Source organism: Meriones unguiculatus, chromosome 1 (genome assembly GCF_030254825.1).
Source record: "Meriones unguiculatus strain TT.TT164.6M chromosome 1, Bangor_MerUng_6.1, whole genome shotgun sequence".
Classification (NCBI taxonomy): domain Eukaryota; kingdom Metazoa; phylum Chordata; class Mammalia; order Rodentia; family Muridae; genus Meriones; species Meriones unguiculatus.
The window spans coordinates 88,479,720-88,494,832 of NC_083349.1; the positions used below are offsets into that span (position 1 = coordinate 88,479,720).

Genomic DNA, 15,113 nt, shown 5'->3' on the forward strand with positions numbered 1-15,113 from the left:
GAGTTGATAGGGTTTACCTGTTTAATTAAGTAATTATGCTTCTTTTTGTTCCATAATTTCTCATTTGAATTGTAGACTATACTCATCTTTTACAAAATATTCTTACTGTTTTTCATTATTGTTTAGAAAATGACTTAATCTCTTTTTTCCATCATTGATTTTTGTTTTAACTTAGTACTATATGTATATTTCTTCGAAATGTATGTGGGTTGTAGGTGTTGGCATGTTTCCTTTTGTGTTACGAAAACATGTTTGGTTTTAATCTGTGACATATTTGAATGGCCAAGGTGGCTTTTTAGGAACTGAAGCGATGGCTTAACAGTCAGGAACACTTGCTGTTCTTGTAGACGACCAGTGTTCAGTCCATAGGACCAAGGTGAACAGCTGACAGTCACCTCTAACTCCGACTCCAGGGAGTGCCTCTAATGTCCTCCACAGGCAGCAGCATGCACACATGAACACCTGTGCAAATATACACTTACATAAAAACAAAATAAATTTTTTTCATGGATTTTTTTGTTACACACTGTATACTGTAATGACATGCCAAGTATTGTCAACTAAAGGATAACTTTGGAATGTACTATTTTTATGATCACTTTCCTGTCACAGGGACTAGAGCACACTTTTATTTATTTCATTTACATTAATCGTCAACAGAGGGACTGGGTTTGGAGGGTACCTCCCTATCTGTGCTGAGCTAACAGATCTGATATCTAATCTCCAGACTGAAAGATCTTGTTGTCTAGTGACAGAGATAAGATATATATGTATTATTTGAAAATGTAATTCAGACAGAGGAGGTAAGTATAGTAAATGTCAAGTGAGTAGAGACACCAAGAACTCATTTTGATTCCATACGATGATAGGGTTAGACGGGGATCAGCAAATATGGAGCCTATGGATAAAGGAGGACATAACTGAAGTAGTAGTCATGCTGCACCAGGAATGAGGGACAGAGATTGGAAGAGATGTTTCTCATGGACATTAGAAGAGAGGAGGACTCTTTCCTCCCAACCACTCACCAGAGTTGGGCTTACTCTGCACTTTACCATGGCTTACATTGTCAAGTCTTTCTACAGTGCCATCAGTGTAGATGGAGAGAACATAAATTTCAACATGTTCTGAGGCAGAGCAGTGCTGATTGAGAATGTACCATCTCTCTGAGGAACAACTACCCAGGACTTTAACCAGATCAATGAGTTGCAATGTTGCTTTCCCAGGCTTCCAATGCAACCACTTTGGACATCAGGAGAACTGTCAGAATGAGGAGATCCTGAACAGCCTCAAGTATGTCTGTCCTGGGCGTGGGTACCAGCCAACCTTCACTCTTACCCAGAAGTGTGAGGTCAATGGGAAAAAAATGGGTCATCCTGTGTTTGCCTACCTAAAAGACAAGTTGCCTTACCCTTTTGATGAGCTGTTCTCCCTCCTCTCTAATCACAAGTACATCACATGGAGTCCTGTGGGCTGGAACTTTGAGAAATTCCTAATAGGGCCAGAAAGGGAGCCCTTCCATCATTACAGCCGCTTCAAACCATCAACATCGAGTCTGACATCTAATGTCTCTCAGTTGCCATCTAGATGTGGGCTGCTCAGCAAGGGATTTCCCACTGTTTCCAGTCCCCAAGTATTCTTCCTCAGGACTCAGTGTACCACCCTCAGGAGACACTAGGGGACTGAAGTGTTCCCTTGGTATTAACCGCTTCATTGAAGCACCTTAACTTCTCTGCCTGCCTGTTCAAATTCCCTCAGGCTCTTAGGGAGTCCATGTGGACTAGGTCTGGGGTAGACTTTGGGCTTTCACAGAATGATGGCAACTTCCTAAACCCTTATGGGAGATGTCTGAGAAGTTGTGGAGGGCCCAAAGGCAGCCTGCTTTAGGGTCCAATAAAAGGCAGGTGTGGGGAAAAAAATAAAAAAGAAGGGAGGACATGTGACCAAAACAAAAGATAAGATTGCACAAGTGAAGAGTCAATGAGGTCAATTATGATGAATAAAACTATAGCAGAAGGTCACTGTGCACAGACCTAAAATATTTCCATATAATAAAGTTATAGATTTATTTAATTTCCAAAAATAGATGGTACTTTTATGTGGCAATAATAAGGCTTTCAAAAATAGTTTCTCCTTAGCAGATCACTTTTCTTTCTCATCTCATAGTGGATATCTGCAGAAATCCTGTGAGGGACATTCTGACTATAATCACATATAGTAAAATATGAGGTTCCCAAAGTTGAAGCTTAGCTTCATGAAACTAGGTATCTTAATATAGATGTGAACACAGGTATGAACTGAATGGTATATTAACCTCACCATCCACCTTAGCTATCTGAAGACTGGTTGATTCTGATCATGTGACAGAAACATGACATTTTCATTCAGCGTTAAGAAGTGCACTAGTGTTTCATGGATGAAAGTGCAATCACACTGGGAATGAAAGAGATCGTTGATTATATATTCACTGTTCTGTGTCGTCATTAACAGAATAGTGGTTTACTTGAATTTTTTTTCATTTTTATCAATATTCATCATATAGATTTAACTTAAATTTCTCTAAGCATGATATAGTTACTTTGCATATCTTTTAAATTTTAATAGAATGTTTAAACTTTTCCAACCGAGTTATAATATTTCAATGATATTTGGAGACTAGTTGTTCCTCATTGACTGTGAAATGTCTCCCACAGGTTTATGTATTGGCTCAGTTAATTGCCAGGGCATTGTATTGGTTTTGAGGTCAGGGAAATGGACAAACAGAATACATTCTGAGCAGTTTCCAGGAGCTTCATCCCAGCTATTATTTGATAGTAAAATTTAGCTTGTATTATAGTGATAAAAATTGCCATGGCCTCTATGTTGGAGAGGCATCAAGCAAAATGCTGGGCTCTAGAGGTCATAAGGGTTACTTAAGAGGTGACGGCACTGAAAAGAGACAAATTTCCCATATGTTAGAACGAATGATGGTGCTTTCCCTCTTCCCTCTGGCAGTATGTGAAAGGTTTCATTTGGCTTCTTGCAATTTCCAGGAGCATTAAAGTAAAAATTATGTAGCCAAGGGACCCATCCATGATAATAGAACAGAATTGGTTAACCTTGACTAAATTTTATTTAGTCAATGGAAATGGTAACAGACAGGGCTCTGAAAGACAGATGCCAATCCATAGTACTCTTTATAGAATCTCCCCTGAACATTCTCAGTGTTTTACTAAATTGCTCATAATTTTTATGGGAAAAGCTAAATGCTTATTATGAGATATAAATCTTGTTTATCTTTTTAATTCTTTGATAATTAAATTATCATTGCTTAGGATGTGAAGGTACATGAAAAAGCAGCCACATTTAAATGTATCTCTGGGTTATAATAACTGTATTATATTTCTCTTATACTCTTTGCAAGTATCACCATTTTTTATTTTGGCTAAATTATAAACACATCTAGTTATAAAATGCTCATGAATAGACCAAATTTTAAAAAATTTACATGTGATGTTATGTGTTTGGGCAAATATCACTGTTGATTACTGATAAAGTAACCTCTCTGTATTTATTTGTGAAATATTTTTTAACACACACACACAAACACAAACACACACCTAACAAATTTAATCAATGTCTCATTACACATATATGAAGTGAGTTTTTTTCTGTCTCTACACTGACTTTAATTCAGGATCAAGATAGTGGTTTTAGTAACTTTCACATGTGGTAACTGTATATGCTGGTTACATCTGGCAATTTAACATAATCTGGAGTCATTTGGAAGGAGAGAACCTCAACTGAGGAATTGCCTCCATCAAACTGCTGATTTGATTGTTATGAAAGGGTCCAGCCCAGTGTAGGTGGTACTACGTCTGAGCAAGTAATCCTGGGTGATAGAAGAAAGCAGGGTGAGCCAGCCACGAGAAGCCATCAGCCTGCTTTGGGCTGTGTTTCAGTTTCGTTTTCAGTTCTCGCCCTGATTTCCCTCAGTGATGGGCCTGAGAGTTGTAACAAAATAAGCCCTTCTCTCCCTCATTTGCTTGTAGTCCTGATCTTATCAGGGCTATAGAGAAGCAAACTGTGAGACTACTAGCTTAGCTCCGGGCTCTATTGAGTCCATAAAACCGTTTTGGCCAAGGTTTCTGATCAAATTATTTTGTCCTTTGTAAAGACATTTCATTAGAAGAAGTTTGTTACCAAATAGTTCTAAAGGTTGGGTTAGCCACTCTAACTGTAATACTTTAATTTCAACATAACTATCATATATCTAAAGCCCAAAGGCATTAAACTACACTTTTAAACTTGAAAACAAAATGTGTAAAAGATACGATCTTCATGAAATGAAATATTTAAATTGGAATAATTGGGGGATAATTTTTTTTTGTAATTACACATTTTCCCAGAGAAAAATAGTGTCAAGACATTTTCTCCAGGTACTTTATTAATGTCATCTTTTGCTGGTAGGCTGGATCCCTGGAATGAAAGTTGCAGTCAAAAGACTATATGGGGAAACGAAGAAAGCAGGCTCACAGGGCAGCAAACAGCTCAGTTAAATCCTGCTTGTGATTCTTAAAGGTTTAAGAGAATGATGTCTCTGAACTGAGAACCAAAGTGGGAATCCAGTTGTGATGTCATATATTCTATGCAATTTATTAGCATTGTTGGAAGTATCAAAGGAGATGTTATAGCAAAATGTTCTGTAAACGCCAAGGAAGGCTATGTGAGGACACAAGAAGCCTGGTACACCCAACTTTAATAAGAAACCTTTGACTTCCTGAGCGACTGACCACCAGGTGACCAGGATCTGCATCAGCTGACTCTTGTAAATGACGGCTTGACAAAAAGAGTTTTTTTGTTTAATAAATTTGATAAACTAGAGACCCCATTTTGTTCACTTAAACTGTGGTTTAAATGGGATCTGAAAAATAGTACAAATTTGCAAAATTTTACTGAGCTTTTTCCCATCCCCATTGCAAACTATTTCTGTAGTATCATTATGCCATTCATTAATGAGCTTTTCATTACTTTAATAACCTCCAAAAGACCTCCATTTCCCAACACCACTACATTTGTTTCTTACAAGTGCATTTGAAAGACACAATCCAGTCAGCAAGGAGTGAGACTCAGTAGTTTCAGAATCACACAGAGGACTGTACATTGAGATTCTTAGGGCATAAACAACCTCTCTGGAGTGGTCTGTGGTGGTAATGTACTTTCAAAAGGAAATCCAAAGACGGATTACACATTCCCTTAAGAAGATGGTACTTTCTTCCTTGGATAGTTGAGATAATGCCTTCTATATGTGGAAGTTTCTGTTCTAAATTATTTTTTATTGTCATCTGCTTCATCATCTCCACATCCTCCTGGACTATCTCTTCCATTAAATAATCCTCATGGGCATAGGTTGTCATGTTTTCCTTCACTTGCTTGTAATTAACCAATGTTAGCTATCATTACAAACATCAAGAAGTTGGATACCCCAAATAAAATTTATTTGAAAGTCTAAAACCAAATAATGATTTTTCTGTTTCCATCCTAGCACAGAAGCAAATAGAAAAATTCAAACTAGATGCTTATCATCTTGGCCCTACCTACTCATTCAACTACAAAGAATTAAATGTACGTTTTTAATAAATATATGCTAAAATGTTAGAGTCAATTTGTTTTTGATGCTTTTTAATGTTTGTTCATAACTTGTTTAAAGATGATAAGAGAACATTTTGGATAAAAATGTCAGTTTGACATTAATTGAAATACTTGAATCTTATCCAAAAAAAGAAACTATTGAAAGTTTAGAGTTTTAATGATATCTAATGGGGTGCTGACAGTTTTAATGATATCTAATGGGGTGCTGACAGTTATTGATGCTGACAAACAGCAAACTCAAGAAGCAAGAATAATATGCACAGAGTGCTCTGTATGCAGAGTGTGTGTGCCTGCATGGACATGCTCGGTGGCATAAGTCTAGGTGTATGAACTTATAAGTGGAGAAATAGAAGTACTCTGTGGTGATCCAGAGTGGACGTATTATAGAAGCAAAATGAGAGTTTCTAAATGTCTTCATGTGAATTTAGCTAAACCATCAAGGCCCACTGAATAAGTGTCTATTGTCTGTTGAAGAGGTTCTTCCCTGGCGTGTGAATGGAATGTAGATTACTTCATGATAACACAAGCCAGAAGCTCCTTCAATCATCTCTGCTTACCCACGGTGCTGTATAGTTTATGTCAACTTGACACAAGCTAAAGTCATATAAGGGGAGAGAACCTCAATTAAGAAAATGCTTCGCTCCCTAAGACTGAGCTGCAGACAAGCCAATAGAGCATTTTCTCAATTAATAATTGAAGCAGAAAGGCCCAGCCCAGTTCTAGTGATATGGAACTGTAAGTGAAATAAACCCTTACTTTCTCAAATTGTTTTTGATTATGATATTTCATTACAGCAATAAAAACCCTAAGACACCTATTATTTTAAGTTGAAAGCAATCACCTTTTTCAGCTCACTCAAATCCTCCCTCCATTATGTCTCTAGAAGCATCTCCATCTTGTTTAGTCTTTGTGCTTGCTCTAGAGAATGTATTCTACTTAATAATTCTATGTCCTCAGGAAGTTTTTCACCATTGACCATTAAAAGTGAATTATATACGATATATATATATATATATTATACTTTTTATATATACACACACACACATATACTAGGAAACATACTTGGAGTTGATATAATACATACTCCAAATATGTTTCCTACAAAGAGAATGCTAGAGAGCTGATTCAGTAAAGAGCCCCCTCTAGACGAGATTTTGATAATTATATAGTCATAAGGGATTATCCACCATGGCAAGTGGTTTCCACTTTAGTATTTTAGCAATGTTTAAATAACTTAACACAAACTAAACACTAACATTTTTAAACGTGAAGCAATGCATACTTATTTTCCTAATGCAGCACAATATCTCTCTGCTTATTGTGCCTCAGAATCTATCAAGATGAATTCATAATAAAAGTACTAGACAAAGAAAGATGTTAGATGCTTTCAGATTCCTCTCAGTCTTCCTGATTTATTCCTCCAGGTTACTGAGAGGAAAACCAAATCACATCTGTATCTGTTATTCTGTGTTAGTGGCATCTAATCACAAACTTGTTCCACTTTATGTGGTTAACCTGACACACAGGTCTTTTGTTTTGAAAAGCCTTTCCTAATGCTTTGGAATGAATAAGATCCTTCACTGTAATCTCTCATCACGTGCATACTTCTGCTTCATTTTAATTACTAGAATTATAGACAGTTTAGGTATTTGTATATTTCATATATTCTTTTATTTCTAGAAGATAATTTCCATAAAAACAAAGACAGTATATAAGGAAAATTGCCATCTTAATGCAAACAAGCATATGGCAGGTTCTTACTAAATATTTGTTGAGCAATTTCACACACAGATATACATACACATACATATATATCCATGATATATGTGTGTGTGTCACATGTTACATACCAATAACAAGCTTTTCCTTTTGTTTTCACAGAAATGACCATATAGTCACTTGATATAGAAACTGGTGTCACATGCAGGTACATTCTCCTATCCATCTCCAGAGGTCACTCTAAAGCCTAGTTCAAAAAAATACAAACAAACAAAAACAGGAATAAATGACAAATATTCTTAGAATTTACCAAAGGATTTGTTGTCTCATAGGTTTCTTTGTACCTTAGTGAAGGACAGTATCCACAGTGAAGCCCAATTTATAGCTCTAATAAAGATGCCAAACTTGCTCTGTGCTAAATGTTCCCTCCATGGTTTTGTCAAGATTCATTGTATATATTTTTTCTCTACACTGTGTCCCCCTACCTCTTGTTCCATATTGTGAAGCTCTCCAGAGTCTATGTCTCATAGACACATATGGAAAAGGAGGACCATATCTATAAGTTGCTACACTTCCTAAAACTGAAGCTTTTTAACCAAGTGTGTACATCCTCTATCCTCGTAACAAAGACTGTTATGTGAAACCTTAAGTCCTTTTCCTAATAACCAGATTAACAAAAATCAAAGACACTTAGGTGGAAAAGAAAATTCCAAGCTGTGCCTCATAGAAGTCATATAATTCTAACCAAATGCTTCAATAGGATATTTGTAATCCTTACAAAAAATAAAGATAAAAAATTTTAGCTCTCTATTTGCATTGTGCATTAATGACAACTTTTATCATGTTGGCTAGAGATTGTGCAACTGTAGGTGACTGTTGAGATTTAACTCAGTCATTGTAATAACTAAATGAAAGACATTTAGGATCTAAAATCCAAATGATGAGATACTTTATACATTATACTTTCATTCCTAGGCAAGGAATGAAAAGGATCTGTTTTTCAAGGAGATAGGGTATTCTTTTCTGTATGATTACCCAGAGTTCATTGCCACTAGCTCCTGGATCGATCACATTCTTCTAAATGAATGGTGCTGTCAGAGTGGTGAAGAATGGAGAAGAGTTCTGCAGTCAGGTCTAGATAGAATGAAAATGCCCTTGCAGCTTCCTGGGCTCCATCAGGGCAGCAGGATTAAATTTGAGCTCAGGTTTTGAAATGATAAAAAGCTGTTTGACGGCATTTTCAATATGTTTATCAGAAGAAAGCTGAAAGTACAAGATAACTTCTGCAAGAAATTTGGAAGTAGAAATTGGTATCTGAAACGTCTCAAAAGAATCTCCTGCAGTTAACATTACTCATGTTTCTCTCGCCAAGAACCAGCACTGCACTTTTCTTCCAGAATTATTTTTAACTAGCTTGGAAGTCATCCAGGTCTGACTCTCCCAAAAGTAATTTTGTAAATGTGAGAGGGGCTAACTGGCTTCTGATTCAAAAGACAGGTGCACCTGGATGTCTTTTGTACAGCTGTGAAAATCTGTGTGACGGTCATCACTTATCATCCCACACTGAAACAGCTTAGGTGTGAAATGTACTTTCTTCCAGGGGTGATGAAAGCCAGCAAGACAGATCAAAGTTAAACCAAGCTAATATGTACATTATTATTTTCCCTTCCTCAGAAAATATTCAAACAATGATGTGAAAGAGTTATGACCAAGCATTAGAGACCGCTGAATATATCAAACAGAAAATGTCGATTTCCATTTAAACCTTCTTAAATAAACCATATCCAAGTTAATTTAAATTTAGCATTCTAAGAAATTGGCTACTAGTTCCTCATGGTTGTTTAAATTTCATGAAGCAAGAAAATGTGAGAGTTGAGCATTAAACAATGAAGAACAGTAGGTAAAACCTGACATAGAAGTGTTTCCCTCACTTCTCAGAGAACAATATGTAAATCCATTATATCTTTTCATGCCAATAACACTTGAGTTTATATCTATTATCACGTGGAGATTAAAGATGAAAACAACATTGTAGCATTCCCTCTTCCCATAATATTTTAATGATTTCATGCAAATTTATAGATTTGATTAAACAGAATCAAACATGAAAGTGAATGAACTCTCAGTGTTTTTAATGGGTCATATGATTCTACTACTAAAACTTCATTGTCTGTGAAAATTGTTAAAATAAATGTCCATCCTGAGCAAAATTTTTCGACAGTTCATTTTTTAAGTAACCAAGGAATCTCTAATTATCTAATTATTCTCAAGTTTTCTCCAAAAGTTAGTCAATACCATGTGTAAAGCAAAATGCCATTGTCATTAACAAAGTACTTGCCAAGCCAGTAGGTAAAAGCTTCTACATATTTCCATGATTATTTCTTCAGTTGTCTTCTCTACTGCATTCTAGGTGGTAAATAGGCATGTTAAGAGTTAAATATCTCAGAGGGGTTGTTGAATTAGTATATTGTGTCTCTAGTTAGGAGAGAGAGACCACACATACTGCTTATTTGTGCAAATGGTTTTTGCAGATTAATGACACAGTGAAAAAGAAATTTTTCAAAAGGAAGTTTATAAATGTGCCTTAAGAATAAAGAAGGCCATTGATTGAAGATGGTATCTCTTTTTCATTGTATGGTTTTGATTTTTTTTTTTGTCAAAAATCAAGTTTCCGTAGGTATGTAAGTTTATTTCTGTGTCTTCAATTCGATCCCATTGATCACCAGTCTGTTTCTATGCCAGTTCTGTGCCATTTTTATTACAGTTCCTCTGTAGTACAGCTTGAGATCAGGGATGGAGACACTTCCATGGGAAGAGTGCAAACAACCTGGGTCCAGGGGGTCCTGCAGAGACCGATACTCCAACCAAAGACCATGCATTGAAAGGACCTAGAACCCTGGCTCAGAGGAAGCCCAATGGTAGCTCAGTTTCCCTAGCAAGGGGAGCAGGGACTGTCTCTGCCATGAACTCAGTGGCAAGCTCTTTAATCACCAACCCCTGGGGGGTGCAGCCTTGCTAGGCCAGGCCATGGAGGAAGATGATGCAGCCAGCCTTGATGAGACCTGATAGGCTAGGGTCAGAAAGAAGGGGAGGAGGACCTCCCCTATCAGTGCACTAGGGGAGGGGCATAGGGAGAGAAAAAGGAGGGTGGGTGGGACTGGGAGGAGAAAAGGGAGGGGGTTACAGCCAGGATACAAACTGAATAAATTGTAATAAATTAATTAATTATAATATGAATACATATTATATTTATATATAAGTATATGTAATATGTGATATTACATGTTATATTATATTATATTTATTATATTATTAAAAAAAGAATAAGCGAGATCTAGCTGTAGCTTGTTTGGTTTGTGGGAGGTTGACTAGGATCCAATCTCTTTTACTAGCTGACTCAATTTCTAAGTCTTTATTAATGATTTTCTTATTTTTTTATGACCAGTGGATTTCTTTACCTCTACCATACACTCAATAAACAAGTGCAACATACATAAGAAATTATTTTGCCCTTCTATTTTTAACTTACTTGATAGTCTCATGACCTATGCATTATTTTCAACCCTATGTATATTAAATCATTCAGAGGATAAAAAAAAATGGTAAGACCAACCGCAGAATACCAATTATACTTTTAACCCAACATTAACGTTTCTTTCTGCGCATGTTAATTCGCACAAGAGAGCTAGTAATTGCTAACCCCATGGCCAGAGATAATTAGACCAGGCTCACAGTATGAGCTCAGCCCTGTACTGTGGTCCATGCCTTACAGAGAGGTAGGGTGGTAATGCTGAGGGTATCAGAGTCTTTCCTTCATATTTTAACTAGAGGCTTGATTAGTTTCTGTGTTTCCTCTGAATAATATGCTTTAATTTACTGACTATTTGCCATGTTCTTTGCTAAGTGATTCTATTTATTATTACATTTAATCTTTTTCAAAGAACACTCAAAAAGTTCCTAGGTGTAATGTAAGTCTGCTGTAATATAATTTATGCTACTGCAGTAACATTGTTTACTAGTAGTTTAAATAAAATTCACCAAAGAGGATTGTAGGCATGGTGCTACATATGCTGAGTCATTGATGGACAAGGAGATCAAGTCAAGAGGACCAATTGAACTCAGGAGTTCATCTGAGACCAAGCTGGGCAATGCAGTGAAGTTTTAGCCTCCACACAAGAAAAGGACCAATTGAATAAGAGCGTAGTTAAATTGAATAACTTAAGGTAAGTTATTTATATCTTGAAAACTTAATTTATCTATTAAAGAAAAATAATAATTCTTCACTACCTAACTCATATGTTTTGTTATGAGACGGTTGAGAAAACAGAACTTCTATATATTGAGTGTACTCATGTAAGAAGCCAGGCATGATGACATGTTCCTATTATACCTCTGTTGAGGAAGCAGAGGCAGAAGAATCCCTGAAGCCTGATGGACAGCAAGAGTTGGTGAGCACCAGGTCCAGTGGGGACCCAGTCTCAGGAAGCCAGGTATGCTGGCTTACATCTTCAGTCCTAGCACTTGAGAGGCAGAGGCAGGTAGATTAAGGCCAGCCTGATCTACAGAGTTTCAGGTCAACCAAAATTTGAGGTCTTGTCCCAAACAAACAAACAGACAGATAGACAAAAGGGTGGAAGATAGAGAGCAAGACACTCAACATCAACCTTTGTCCTTTACTACTCTATGCACATACTTGCATATACCACATACTTACATGAGCACTAACAACATACATATACACAGACATACCACATGAAATCCTATAAGTTGAAACCTATGCTATTCATTGTTCTTTTTATCATACTAGAAAAGGGCCAGTATTTTCTTGTTTACCTCATTGATATTTTGTGGCAACTTGTGTAATTGACTTTAGGATTGGCCTAACTGAGCACCTGGGACATGAAAAATTAACAAACATGCCTACAAACAATCTGGGTTCTGGTGGGTCATGCATTTGGATAGAGGTTCAGCAGCAACCTATAAACTCAGTGGAGAGACAGCAGGAGAGCTAACCCTGAGTGGGTCTGTGTAGGGGAGCAGGACCAGACTCAGTCATCTAGGAAAGGTGGTGGCTGATCTTCTGTAGATCTTCAGGGATCCCTTTCTCTGAGCCTGACCAAGGAAAAGCTTCATCATTCCCCCATCTGCTGAATCACTGGGATCCCTGACATGGCCATGCTTGCGCCATGATGCTCATCCATAGAGGGATATAGCAACTCCCACAGTATTTACCTTGTGCTAGTCTAGATTGTAAATTTCAAAATTAGCTATGAATAAAAAGGATGAACAAAAATGAGGTTATTGAAACTAAACATAGCACTAACAGATCAATACAAAATAATTATTATAATTTAGGCACATACATAGGATAAATGCTATAATTTACACATATAAATTTGCCTAAAATCCTGAAGACTGAATATGGTAAAACAAAATCTAGCTTACATGGCTTGATATTATTTTCTGATGTAATTATTAACATTTCTCTTAAAGTAAAGTCATTATTTTTAATTTAGTATTTTCAGTTTCTAACGTAGCATCTTGGAAAATCCTCTTCCTAAAAAAATTTTTGTAAGTGCCTTTAGATCTATATGATATTTCATGTTTTGACCCTGAGATGTCTTATAGCAAACTTTTTACTGTTTTAAAAATAAGTATTCAAAGGAATCTTGAGAAAGGTGAATTGATACATCTTTGAAACCATGACTAACCTGCCAACCATTAAGAGGACCAGCTTACAAATACTTTGGAGGCGCTGTATTTAGATTAGATGAAACCATTTTGTATTGTTGCATCAGTAGGTTATAATGACCTCTCTTCCAAAATCTTATCCAACTGACACATTTTTCTACATACACAATTTTCCAAAGCTAAATGACCATTGTGATCCATGATAGTCACCAGAACCTATATAAAAATATGTGCATAAAACTCAGGTTCTTCCCTTAAACACTTTTAGCTTGTAAACATTTGTAAACATTTGTAAACATTTACATAAATTTTAATTATGTAAATTTGCATGTATCTTAATTTGGGTATGTACACATTTGTTGGGGTTCTCATAGAGCTCAGGAAAAAAAAATACTAAATCCACTGGACCAGCGTTACAGTTGGGTGTACGCTGTTTGATGTGGGTTATGGGTGCTAAACTCAGGTCCTCTGTAGAAAAAAAATCACTTCAATCACTCACTTGTCTACAGCCCACTCACCTGTTCCTGTTTTGTTGTGCTGCATTGCACCTGATTCTGCATTAACGTTTAAAATTCCAGAATCTGAATTTTAATCTGGGATACTGGAGTATGATGGATAATATTTATTGTTGGTTTTACTTGTTTTGGAATCACCCACGAGATCATCTTAGGGTGTGTCCCTGAGAGAGTTTCTAGGAAGGTACAACCGAGACGGGAAGGACCATCCTGAATGTGCACAGCACCATCTTTTGGGCTGTGTCTCAGGATGAATAAGAAGAGGAAAATTAGAAGAACAAGTGAGGTTTTGTGGTCCATGAAGATGTGAGCTGTCTTAGCATGCTCCTGCTACCAGGAACCCTACTATGGCCTTTTCATCATGATGGTCTGTAGCCCCTAAAACCATGAGTCAAAATAAACCCTTCCTCCAAAAGCTGCTTTTTGTGTGTTATGTCAAAATTGACAAAAAATTTAATTAATGCAATCACCTACCAAGTATATGGCTGTAGGCAAGTTTATCATTATTTTCTTTGATTTTTCTTATCTGAAAAATGGCCCTAAGATACTAAATTGTATAGGATTTATAAGATGAAAGCCATAACTCTACAAGTCAGTTAAATTCCTACAACCTAATTCAATACATAGACTGGGAATATAGTTCAGTCAGACTGTCTCAGTTATGGTTTCTATATCTGTGAAGAGTCACCGTGACCACAGCACTTTTCAAAAAGGAAAAAAAAAATAATTGGGGCTGGTATATATTTCAGAGTTTTAGTCAATTATCATCATGGCAAAAAGCATGGAAGCAAATAGGCAGACACTGTGCGGGAGCGGTAGCTCAGAAAGTTCTACATCTGGATCCCTGAGGGCAGCAGGAGGAGACACACTGAAACCTCAAAGCCCACCCAGTAATTATGCACTTCCTCCAAAAAAGCCAAACCTACTCCAACAAAAGCACACGTCCTAATAGTGCCACTCCCTATGGACCTATGGAGAGCATTTTTATTCAAACCACTACAGGGTGCTTTTCCATTGTACACAAGCACTTAGGTTTGGCCTACAGTACTACAAAAACAAATAATGAGAAAGCAAAATATACCCCAAACTTCTGCTGCTAAAGGATTTAAAGGATTTGGTTTCATCGTGTATAGTGATTACCCATCCTATGTAAGATCGTGCATTCAAAGCCCAGCAGCACAGTATAAATAAACCAAAAATGACACATAGTTTAAGTTAATATGTATAGTATACCTTCATGTCTTTTTAAAGGTACACGGTTCTCAACAAAGACAAAGCCTACATGGTTAACTAGCAATTACCAAAACAGACTTGAAATAAGACAGACCAAACACACTGTGAGTGCTGAATGAGCTGAGGAGAAGGTGTTGTTTACATAGCTTTTTCTTCCCTGTGTTTTCCTCTTCTCCTGAAATGGTGCTTTTGAGCTTGGATTGCTCTTTCCTTTAATTGTCATCTGGATTCTTAGACCTGCTTTGTGCAGAAGCCAGTCTGTGTGAGACCAGGATTGCAGCAATCCAAACCCTCACTTGGTTTGTTAATGGGAATTCAACTTCTTGA

At 36.8% G+C, this 15,113-nt stretch overlaps 1 protein-coding gene and 1 pseudogene across 44 annotated transcripts in view; both read left to right on the top strand.

Moving 5' to 3' along the window:
* Window positions 1–15,113, top strand: part of Nrxn1 (neurexin 1) — a 1,167,492-nt gene that overhangs the window by 322,933 nt on the left and 829,446 nt on the right. The gene's annotated exons all lie outside the window — the stretch shown is intronic.
* Window positions 1,054–1,563, top strand: LOC110539759 (glutathione peroxidase 2-like; annotated as a pseudogene).